Source organism: Pseudoliparis swirei, chromosome 13 (genome assembly GCF_029220125.1).
Source record: "Pseudoliparis swirei isolate HS2019 ecotype Mariana Trench chromosome 13, NWPU_hadal_v1, whole genome shotgun sequence".
In the NCBI taxonomy this organism is placed as follows: Eukaryota; Metazoa; Chordata; class Actinopteri; order Perciformes; family Liparidae; genus Pseudoliparis; species Pseudoliparis swirei.
In genome coordinates this window covers 8084105-8096239 of record NC_079400.1, presented here as the reverse complement: position 1 = coordinate 8096239, position 12135 = coordinate 8084105, and the positions used below count along the sequence as shown (strand labels likewise).

Below are 12135 nucleotides of genomic sequence, written 5' to 3'. Positions count from 1 at the left end.
TTTCAGCCCATAAAGACGTGGGTTTATTAGAGGGCACACAAAACATTAAAACCACGTCTCAAAACTTTAAATATAATTGTGCAGATGATCAGCATGTCTCGTGCAGATGTTGTGCCAAACAATGTTTTACGTGTGTTCTCTGGTAAAAACCTGAGATTGCTTGTTTGGACTCACTTAGATCGCCTAACGTGTCTCCTATGAATCATCACATCTTGATGTGACCACGGAGCAGCCGTTTACCACCCACCATGAGCTGCGTGGAGAAGAAAAACAAACAACCCCCCGCGAAGCAAAACTAAAAGAGGAACTAATTCTATGCAGCACGCATGAGACAAACAGCATCTCCTTGTATTTTGAATAATTAGTTGAATAGGAGAAACACATTGTCCCTTACCAACCTTTATGTTGCCGAAAAACGAGGTAACACCTATAATCCTCATCCCACTCTTTTATTTACCCACCGCCGTGCATACAGCTAATTTTAAAACCCGGTAGGGACTGAGTGAGATTAATATTGTCGATGGAGGCAACGTGATCTCCTTGGGGTTCTTTTGTGTTGTAGTTTAACTTAATTAAGGTGTGCGGATCAGAATAGTTCATATTCTGAAGTAGATATATATACACATACTAATTACATTTTGTGTCTACTATCTGGGGGGAAAGGTGTCAACTAAATATATATATCTATATATATATATATATATTATGTGGTGATTTACGTCTGTGGTTTCTGAAAAAACTGTTTAAAATCCCAGTTTTAAACCTGCACTGACACATTAAGTATCATTTGTAAATGATTTAGTAAATGAGTGCTTATTTTTTGGAGATTTTGTATCTACTGAAAACAGTGCAACACAAAACCAACAAGTTTGCAGTATTGTACAAACGCAAAATCTAAATTATTAGATTATTATAGATTATTGTTGGTGTCTTTATGTGTGAGTGGGGGGGGGGGGGTGTATTGACAGACAGTATTCGCCAGGTTAGCAGCAGTATATTAGTGTGATTACAACACATGTCCACAAGGGGCAGACCTCAACGTCCATCTGGATTTAAAATCCCACACAAACGCAGCACAGCGATCAGATGTTTGACTTGTTATCTTTTAACTGATTATATTGAAACAAAATAAATGACAACAAATTGACTGACAGCCGGAGACGCACAAAGAAATATAATACTCCATATTATCTAAAACTATGTAATCCTTAAATCCTGCACTTACTATGACGAGTGAGTGAGTGACGGAGTGAGTGAGTGAGTGAATGACTGACTGAGTGAGGGAGGGAGGGAGGGAGTGAGTGAGTGAGTGAGTGAGTGAGTGAGTGAGTAAGTGACTGAGTGAGTAAATAAGGGAGTAAGTGAGGGAGTAAGTGACTGACTTAGTGAGGAAGTGACTGAGTGAGGAAGTGAGAGAGTGCCATGGTGCTTGGTCAGGTTTTCTATATTCTTCTTATTCGTACTCCTCCAGGTGGAGCTCAGCTCTGTGGGATCATCTCTCACTGGGACTTCAGCCTGTTCTGTGTGCATCGGCCCTGATGTGACGGCACACCTCCACATCCACCCACAATGCACCTGTGATGACAACTAACGCCCGACTGAGGGTGTCTTTCAGAAAGACGTCACCGAGGAACAGAACAACAGGATAACTGTGACACCACCTGTAACCCGCAGCTTCATCACCCCCTGCACCACCTGTAACCCTCAGCTTCATCACCCCCTGCACCACCTGTAACCCTCAGCTTCATCACCCCCTGCACCACCTGTAACCCTCAGCTTCATCACCCCCTGCACCACCTGTAACCCTCAGCTTCATCACCCCCCTGCACCACCTGTAACCCTCAGCTTCATCACCCCCCTGCACCACCTGTCCTACAGGAATGACTCAAGGCAGAACCATCACATTGGTTGCAGCTCTCAAGATGATGTATGCATGATTTATTGAATGCTTAAACACATATATAGAATAATAGCTCATATCACAGCCTTATGGCCGCTGAGAATTTATGAAATATCTGTCTTGATTTAGGGTTCATGAGGTCGGGAGGATAAACACAAACTCTTGCTTATCGAGAAGACGATAAATATGTCTAAAAATATAATACATATGATTGTACCTTCAAACACGAGGAAATAAAGACCAACATTGATATATTCTTGGATTAACAATATATTTAAAAATGTTCCGCTGATGATTTACCTCTGTTAAAGTGTTGCATAACTCCTAAGACTAACTTAAATCATTCAATAAATCATCTTGAGATCTGCAAACAATTTCATGCAGCCATTACTTATCTGGGGTATGATGGAGTCCCTATACTTAGGGGGGGAGGAAATGAGCAGAGGATCCAGTTGATGGGATGAACCTCATCACTAGAGAAGTATCAACATGTCTGCCTTGAACCTTTTTTTTTTAACACAGCACCTTTTTTAGCTGATTTGATTACATTAATTAGGGAGCTTGAATCAGTGGCTAGTATTTATGAAGTCGACGGCCTTCCTGTCATCAACACATCGCAGCGCTGCTCTGACAGGGAACATCCAGATCCTCCAGAGCTTCACTTATGCAGACTTCAATCCAAGAAATTCCAAACTTGTTTGGCAGCAGTGATTTAATTTCCCTGATGATGGGATTCTAACTGATACTGGGACTTCTTACTTAAAGGTCCCGTATGTAGCATTTAGGGGGATCTATTGGCAGAATATATTTGTGGCAGCTGTCTCTGATTTGGCCTCGGCTGCTGGTGATTGGCAATCAGTCAGCAGCCGAGGCCGCCCTTATAAAAGCTCCCACTTCAGAGTGGAGGAAAAGAGAGTGAGCAGAGGCGCAGGTTTGCGATCTGCAGAGTGTTGTGTGTTACGAATAAAATATTCAACAAAACCTCTTGGTGCCTGGCTGATCCTTGGTGCTGGAGGGGGAAACCCACGGGTAACGGCCTGAAACCTGTTACAATATTATTATGAAGTGTGTTTTCTTTAGTTTCTAATCACCGGAAAATAATAATCGCCGTCTTTTCGCTATAGTATGAAACATTGATATCGAGAAGACATTTGTCTACAGTAGCCCCACAATGGACGAACTAAACACTGGTTCTATGGGGCCAGAGGCTTTCTGGTGGTTTTGTGTCGGGCCCCAGAGTTCACGCTTGGCACTTGGGAGGAGTTTCAGTTGACACTAGTGAGCCACTAGGTCCTACACACTAGACGTTTAATGTTTCATTTTATAAGTGGATTTTATGACTGTGATGAGCTCTGAAAACAGGGCGGATGTAAGAAGTACTCAGACATTTTAATTGATTAAAAGTAGCAAGGTAAAAGTAGTCATTAGCATGAATGGCTTGCTCACTAATTCTATAATACTTGCAGTATTTAGGTATTTCGTATATATGAATGAGAAATAAATTGAGGTGGTGTGTCTGCTCGGCCGTCTTTCTGCATGATTTGTATCAGGTTGTGTTTTTGTTATTTATAGCGGATACTTTCATGTTGACCATGGATCACATGACAACATGTCGTGACTCAGGGGTAACTCTCACCAGCGGTTCCCCTCCGCTCGGTGGAGCCATGAACCTCATTGTGTTGCTTCACTTTGACCTCTAACCCTCAAACGACCATCCAGATGTTGGTTGAGACCAAGAAGGAGTGAATATTACATTACTTAGATTCATTAGGTCTTTAAATACATAATACTATATTAATGTGGACACCGCTTGAAAATTACCAACTATTTGCTCCTAATTTTGATAATAATATGTTATTATTGTGTTTACAGCTTCTTTGTGCTACATCCAAGTGCCCCAAAAATCAGGAAATGTATTGAGAGTTGGTTTAAAGCATAGCTGGTGTTTGTGTTGTCATTTAATTTGTTGACAATAAGGAACTGAATCTTTATCCTATAAAACTCACCTAATATTTACTTTAATTAAGTTTTTTGATTATCAGGTGACACTTTCCAATTAGTAGGTTTACAAAATGTTCCCGGATGTCTGAAATGGGTCATCGTGGTCTCTGGGAGATTTCATTCTCACACAACGAAACTGCATCGTCGATAACGGAAATAATACTTATTATACTCATACTTTATAATATTTATTAAAACCGTTTTTAAACGCAAAGAAACATACTTATTTTAAGTGAAACCATTATGTTTTTACTTACACTGAACAGGTCTTTTTTTAGCTAAATTTACAACATGTACCCGTGTTTCCCTCAAAGCTGAACGTGAGAACGCTGTTTAGCTTAATGGGAAATTCATTTGGTATAAGACGGCATTTATTGGGTGGGTTCCCTCAAATACCACAACAGGGAAAAGATCATCGTCTCGTAGACAGGTGGTTACAACATTTTTACAAATGAACTTGAATCCATAATATAAACACACGTTGGATTTATTAGACTCCTCTCAATGTGGCACTGCCATCACTCTTCCCTTAAGTCCTCGTTAAAGCAGTTACATCGAGAGTTATGTGTGTGACAGTCAGCGAGCCACAGACGTCAACGTCAGCCAGCTTCTTTTCCTCTTTTTATCCCTCCATCTCTCCCCCTTATGGAAAGATTGCGGAAGACAAGTTGATGTGTGTGTGCAGCAGTAACAGGTCAATTTTCATATGCACGCACACACACACACACACAACTAATAAACCTCCCACATACAAATTAAACTCCCAATAGGAAAAGCCCCAGAGCTTATTATGAAAACTATCACATAACATCTGCCACATATACATTCATCATAATTAGGGGCTTTAACTGCTAACATTGCACACACACACACACACACACCGTCCCCCTGTGGGTTCCTGCTCTCACACATAAAGATCTGACAGCTTTACAGGAAATCGTTGCGAGCCGGACGTAGCAGCCAAGATGAGTGGCGTTGATGGGGGGGGGGGGGGCACTGCGAGACCGGCTTGGCCCCCTGCCAATCAAACGTAAAGCATTTTTTTTATCTTGGGGCCCGTTCACACACATCACAGGACGCTCGTGTGTGAACGGCTACGTGTTTCACTTTGTTTCATTCCCCTCATTTTCAGAAGCTTTGCGGCCGTCTAGAGGTAAAATTGTTTCCGTCTATTATCCCGTATTATATTAAGAACCTTGTGATTTATCGTACGATTGTTGGCGGGGCCCCGAGTCCCACGTCCGCTGGTCTCTTTTGCCGTGACCTGTGCAGCTAAACGACGCGGTGGTGCCCGATGCCCCAGGGGCAGAAAGCTTCTCCAGTAATGGAGAGAAATGACGGCTTCTACATGCAGCTTAGAGGACCAATCAATGAGCATTACCAGATCACTGATACGCCAGTAAAACACTGCAACTGCAACGTCTATAATCCATAAGTCATGTTGAGTGAGCTTGGTATGAGAGGATTGTGCACACACACACACACACACTCAAAACAAGCAGCAGAGAAAAATGCTAATAAGTCCTCTTAGTATATCCTGTTATAGTAACAACTGGCGGTTCTGTTTCCGTCAGCAGCAGATGGAGCTTTCTCTCGAGGAAACTCTTCACTTATGAAAACTGAAAGTCTCGCTGCGCGTCTCCTTCTCCCCCCTCTGAGTATCTTGTTCTAGCATCTATCTGTTCTGTCTGCTCCATATCACACTTATATAAATAAACTACCAATTCACAGTGGCTCCGATTAAGCGACAGAATACGTGTGTGTGTGTGTGTGTGTGTGTGTGTGTGTGTGTGTGTGTGTGTGTGTGTGTGTGTGTGTGTGTCTTACCTGTGCTTTCTGCTGTCATCCAACTTGAACTCCTGCTGCTCCATCCTTTCCCAGGCTGCTATCCTCTGAATGTCTTTCTCTCTATTCTCGTTTCCTTTTCACCTGCCTTTCTCCGCACCTGTAGGAGTACGCATTTAGACCAAGCCTCTGTGTGAGAGCGAGTGCGTGTGTGTGTGAGCTATCAGCGACATGCGTGTGTGTGTGTGTGTGTTTGGCAGCTTTGGATGTCTGCACACTCCCCTGGAGGACTTCACAACGTGACAGCCAGCGTATGTGATCTCTCCCCCCGCCCCCCCAAATAAAATCTCTCTTTTCTAACTCCTCACTTTCTCTCACTTTTCTCTTCCTCTGTGTGTGTCACGAGTGGCCGTGAAGGTGGAGACAGGACACCAACAATGAGACAGGAAAGTGAGGGAGGAGGAGGAGGAGGAGGAGGGCGACGGAAGACGAGAAGTGCGGGAGCCCGTAGAAGAGCAGCCAGCCAGTGCGTGCGTGTGTGTGTGTGTGCGTGTGTGTGTGTGTGTGTGTGTGTGCATGTGTGCATAAACCCACTGTGTTTAGCTCCCTGTCTGTATCCCTCAGGCTCCCTGCCAGTCGAATGAGGAGAGGAGCGAAAAGGGGGGAGGAAGAGTGATGAAATGCCTCTTCGGCGGAGGAGCACGAACACCGGTAACACTTCAGCAGCGGCAGCGGTGACGCCTCCCCGCCATCTCCTCCTGTCTCCCCCTCTCCACCTCCCCTGTCTCCTTTACCCTCTCCCTGCTCGGGGGTAAGAGGCACGGCGGATCCATGGGAAGTTACAAAACCTCACGGGCAGATAAGGATGGGTCTCTGCATGTTTGGAGCCAAAGTTTCCCCTCCTCCGGTCCAGTGATCAGCCGCTGAGGCGACGGTACTCCGCAGCAAGGGATCCCCCCGGTGAGGATGTGGCTCCTCGGGTCCTGTGCGATCCAAAAGGATGAGGGGAGGATGAGATGTGGGTGTTTTGGCCCCCCTCGTCCTCCTTCCCATATGGATGCGAGGCGATCCAGATGTTGGTTGATGGTGGGAGCGTCGGGAACGCGGCGGGACAGATGGCGGGTCTGCGGGGTTGGGCCGGCTGTGCACTAGCAGGTCCTCATCCTGTTGCACTGATGTGTTTGTTTTGTTCCTCTTCCACCAGAGTTCCTCCCTCTCTCTCGCCGTTGCGCTGCCGCTCATCTGCCGGTGCGGTCACACCAGTAATCCTGCTTTCCATTTCCTCTTTAACTCTTTCTATCTCCTCTCACTCCATCACAGGAGGGGCTGCGTGTGAGTCCTGATAGTAATGGTGTGAGGATTCAGCCTACCTCTCCTCCCTCTCGCTCACTTCAGAGCAACCCCTCCTCCTCCTCTCCCAGCCCACTTTTGCTCCCGTTTCTTTCTGTATTATTCACCTCATCCTGACTCCTTTTCCTTAAATCACCTCACTGTACCTCCTGTTCTGTTTGCTATCTCTGCCTTTTTTCATTCTTTCCCGCATAACCATCAACAGGTCTAAAATGAATCCCATTATAGAAGCTTTGTTTTTCCAGTCTGGACCCCTCAGGCTCTGCCCATTGTTTATCATGAATACATTTCTACCGTCAATAGACCAACACACATCTCATTTCCTTGGACTATTGACATAAAACACACAAGCCAGTTGCCTGATAAAGAGACAAAGCAAATATTCCAAGGATCTTGTCGTAATAATTTGAGGGCTGATTTGAGGGGAGTTCATCGTTCTCGTCATAAAGACGTTCACACAGAACACAACCGGGTTGTTTTTGCCTTGTGTGATTTGCACGGAGGTTGGGACTGTTTGTGTTGTCTGTGTTTGTTCAGCCAACTGTGCTGCAGACATTCCTGATGGTACACTAGCTCAGCCTCTGAGGGATCTAAAAACTCACCAGTAGTCCCAGTTCAAATCCAGTTTAAATATTTCCTTTGGCGTCTTTCGAAGCACTCTTTGTCTTCTGACTCTTCTATGGCACTAAATTCACCTCATGTTCATGTTGTCGTATACTTTAATCAATGACACTATTGATTTGCATGGCAGACATCTTTTTTCCAAACTTAAATATAGAAAGTATTGAAATAATGATGAACATCGATGAAATTAGCTGGTCAAAATATAATGGTCAAAAGCTGCAAAAAGTTGGTAAGTAAACCTTTGAGTTAAAGTGTGTTGATTTTGTATCACTTTTATTTAGATTTTCAATTCCTGAATGTATGATGATAGTACCAAGGGAGATATTGGAGAAGTGTACTCCAGTTAAAATAACATGATCATCCTTTTTCTTTGTCCCCTGGAAACTGAGAACATTTGCTTTTTAAAAATCTAGTTGCAGCATATTTGCTCACTCCTTCTTTTCTGCAGAGACAACACATGGTTGTTAAGTAATGTTGACTGGAATCCTGTTGACATTCATATAAGTGTGTGTCTGTGTGCTGCGAGGAGAAAGAGAGAGAGAGAAAACTGCCTCCTTGTCCCTCACTGTTTCCCCCTCTCCTCATGGCTTACTTGTTATTTTGTGGAGGAGAGACAAACCATTTCTCTTTGTTCCCCTCTTTCACTCTCATTGTCGGAGGGTCGTTTCATAGTTTTAAAGAGCGCTATCTATTACCGGTTTCCATCGCTCCTATAAAGCTGTTTTTATTCTTTGTGTCCACGTGGCAACTCGGTCAGGTGACAGGCTTTTGTAACACGGCGCTATAAATACAGACGAGTGTTAAAATAGAGTTTTTGAGATGTGAGACGTGTGACCAAGGCGTCTATATCCGTATTGGATGTGTGTAGTAGATACAGTGACACCTCTGATGAATGGAGACAGGCAATAGAGGACAGATGTTTCAGAGGATAGTCTTTCTCTCAGCAGCTGGACAGTGTAAGTGTTCTCCGGCCAGCAGCCGGTCAGATCCTCAGATGAACTCAGATTGATTGACAGAGAAACAGAATTATGTTTCCTGGGAAGTATATGTTTATGGTTTTTGCAGCTCTACAGTATCTGAAGTTGTCGTGTGTAGAAATTCAACAATGTTGAGAACATTTATGATTTTAAGAGCGAATTAATCATTAATTTTCTAAGCCAACATTACTTATATTTTGTAGATTCTTAAATGTGAGGATTTGTTGCTTTTTTCTCTGTTGTATATAATTGTAAATTAAATATTTTGGAGATACAGTTTGAAGAAGTCATCTTGGGATCTGAGAAAATGCATTTTTCACTATTTTATGACATTTTGAGATTGTCTTCTTGGAAAAACCCCAGCGTGCCAAAACGACCTCTTGTGGCTGTAGAAATTATCAGAATCAGAATCAGAATCAGAAATCAGAATCAGAAACAGTTTTATTGCCAGGAATGTTTACACAAACGAGGAATTTTTTTTGGTGGAAGGTGCAACATTTGGACATGACAAACAAACAACAATCAACACGACAGAAAGACAACAAATAATGTGAAATATGATTCTCAAAACAAACAAAACATCAGATCATGACATGAGAGCACTGTGTGTGTTTGTTCTACACTCACATCAGTTTCCCTAACTCCCAGGTCATCGTTGAGCCTTCACCTTCACCAAACCCGAAATGTGTCATGTCAGAGAAAAAACTTAGATTTTTGGAATAGTGATTTTTAAATTTTTTGGATAGAACTGACAATTTTTGCATTTGCTGCTAATTAACCGTCAGATGAATAAAAAAACTCAACAATTAATCAGAAAAGTCATCAACAGATTGTATCATTATAACAAATGAACATTATCCCTGCTCCACAACTACAATCTGGCAAAGGATTCAGCACCACGGACAGCGCTTCACGCTGTGGCCATGAAGACTCCAGGAGAGACGATGGCGCTCGAGGCCTTGGCATGTTTGGTGAATCATCCTCTAGTGGACGGTTCTGTTATTGTGCCAGAGGTCGGGCTATTTGTATGCCTCTGTAAGCGACAGCCAGGGTCCGATGATTTCCGTACGTACCCGAGTCCATCCGGCCAATCCATTCTCGTGCATTTACATTCATGCTCCATGTGCAACACATTTACAATAAATAAGCTTTTGCAATATACGCAAAGAGAAGATTGACAGCATTCATATTAATCATTCAATCTCTCTTTCAAACTCTCATACCAGAGTTGGTGATTGTTTGAACAGTGGAGAAAATAACTAAGATGTTTTTAATGAGTTGTATTTAGTTTCTCTCCAATTTGAATGACGTGTGTGTTAATGGTCAGCAGGTATAATTACTTTTGTCTGACTGGAGTTTTGTTGATTTTAAGGAGAGCATTTTGTGAAAGCATACAATTCTACAATTTTAGTAATTCTCCAAATCCTTGTGGATTTTATTCATTACACAATCACTTAAATGCATCACATCAGACGAGGGGCTAACATGTGCATGTGTCATGGTTCCATGCTGGAGTCGACATATTCCTGTGACTCCTGCAGAGTTTTTTGTCCCAGGAATGAAGATTGTAACCTTTCACACTGAAGACAAAAACACAATCTTAGTGGGTGTTTTTTTTATTGTCCTCAGGAAAAACTCGAATATGTCTGCTCATGAATGTATCGAGGTGATGAGGTCAGAGTGTAGATGCCCAACACTAACAATACTGCTGCGCTGCATTCTCATAACAAGAGTTTTTTTTCTGACTGAACAGTGTACAAGCAAAGAGAAAGTAATATTTATTACATAATAATTGTATTCAACCTCAAGCGTGGAAGCTAAATAACCATAGCTTTTCACAATAAAAGTGTGTCGCTGCTGTGAAATAGTGCAGAGTTGTTAATAACACAACGTTACTCAAATACAGAACCAACACAAAATATAAGAGAAGAAACATTATCTTTAGGTTAAACAAAAATATACTTTTTAAAGACCGATAAGGAAACACTATAATACCCTGACTGCTACAGCCTGGTTTCTCTTGGCCTTTGAACTGCAGGAGCTCTTAAACTGACAAGAACATCAGTGAAGATAGATAATGATACAGATAATGTCCATTTATTAGTCAGATAAAAGCCCCATAAAGAAGGAAATGGCCTTAATAGGATGGACTGCAGGGAGTTAAATTGTCTGTGATTAAAGATAGAAGCGTATAAAGCCCTCTGAAGTGCAGCCTTAGAATGAAACCCTAATTTTAGAGATGTTCTCTAACTGAAAGAAAAATGAACTACCATCTCCAACGGACACATAAGAGACATCTGTGTGTCCAACTGAAGCTCAGTGAATTATTAAGAGTTGTGTCCTTCTTGGCTTTATGATTAGAAACAGAGGAATGTGTACAAATGACCATGCTGGCTCAGGATGAGCCCTAAAGGAAGAATGCAAGTGAATAACATTGCAATCCTAAATGTGAGAACAGAGACGAGTGAAGGAAGCAGGAGATGAGGAAGCCTTTCTTAAACTCTGACTCTTTCTCGAAGGAGAGTCAAGGCCTTCTTCGGGGTCGTTGATTCGGACTGTATGGTCAGCTGTGTCGAAGGCGTGATTACAATGTGTGACCAACAAGCAGACAGACATGCACGGCAAAGCCCAGGTTTGTGAACACAAAAGAGTTTTGTCATTTTTCATATCCAGACTGTAACTTTACTGCGTTGGACTTTTATTTCTGTCCGCCCAGGAAGAGCGATGTGTCTGAGGACAGAGGACGGCGCATTGCTTGTGGAGATCGTAAACCCTGCGAGGCCAATTTGTGATTTGCGAATGCTCCTCGGCGTCTGACACGACGCTCGTCTAGTCCATGTGTGTGACGAGGCCTCGCAGGCCGAGCACATGGAACAACATCATGATAGTCCACACACGTGCACACTTTGTAAAGTTGACTCCAGTAGAGTTAGTCACATGACTGGTTTTAGCTGTCGTCTGTTTCCTGAAATGACACCACTGCCAGTTGTTGGTTGACAAGCGACAAGTGCCTAACATTACAAGTTCAAATTGCAGCCAGCAGGCAGCCGAAACAAATAAAACACATTGGATTCAGAGTAATTTAAAAAAAGAACATCTGCATCAAACGTATATTTCCAGTATTCCAGTATAAGGTCAATTATAAATGTGTGTGAATACAGCATTAGCAGATCATCACATCTTAAAGTGAAGTAAACAGTGATGTTTCAGGCTGTCTGGGACACAATCAGACGTATGTGTGTGTGTGTGTGTGCATGCGTATGTGCATGTGCGCATGCACGTGCGTGTCAGTGTAGCTGTGTGTGTGTGTGTGTGTGTGTAGCTGTGTGCACTGGTGAGGTTAGATGTTTAAACAGGCAATCATCACTCAATGAGTAAACAGCTCTGAAGATTGGACTAATATGTGTGTCACTGTGGAGGTGAATACTAAGAGATGAGGAAAGAGAGAAGGAAAGAGAAGGGAAGGAGACAGAAGGGAGAGTAAACAAACTCCATCAG

The 12135-nt window shown here is 42.8% G+C and overlaps 1 protein-coding gene across 1 annotated transcript in view; it reads right to left on the bottom strand.

Moving 5' to 3' along the window:
* Positions 1-5772, bottom strand: part of LOC130203551 (glutamate receptor ionotropic, NMDA 2C-like) — a 48225-nt gene extending 42453 nt beyond the window's left edge. Inside the window, exon 1 of the mRNA XM_056429841.1 lies at positions 5729-5772. The gene's annotated coding sequence lies outside the window, so the exon portion shown is untranslated. The remainder of the gene's footprint in view (positions 1-5728) is intronic.
* Positions 5773-12135: the final 6363 nt, after the last annotated feature.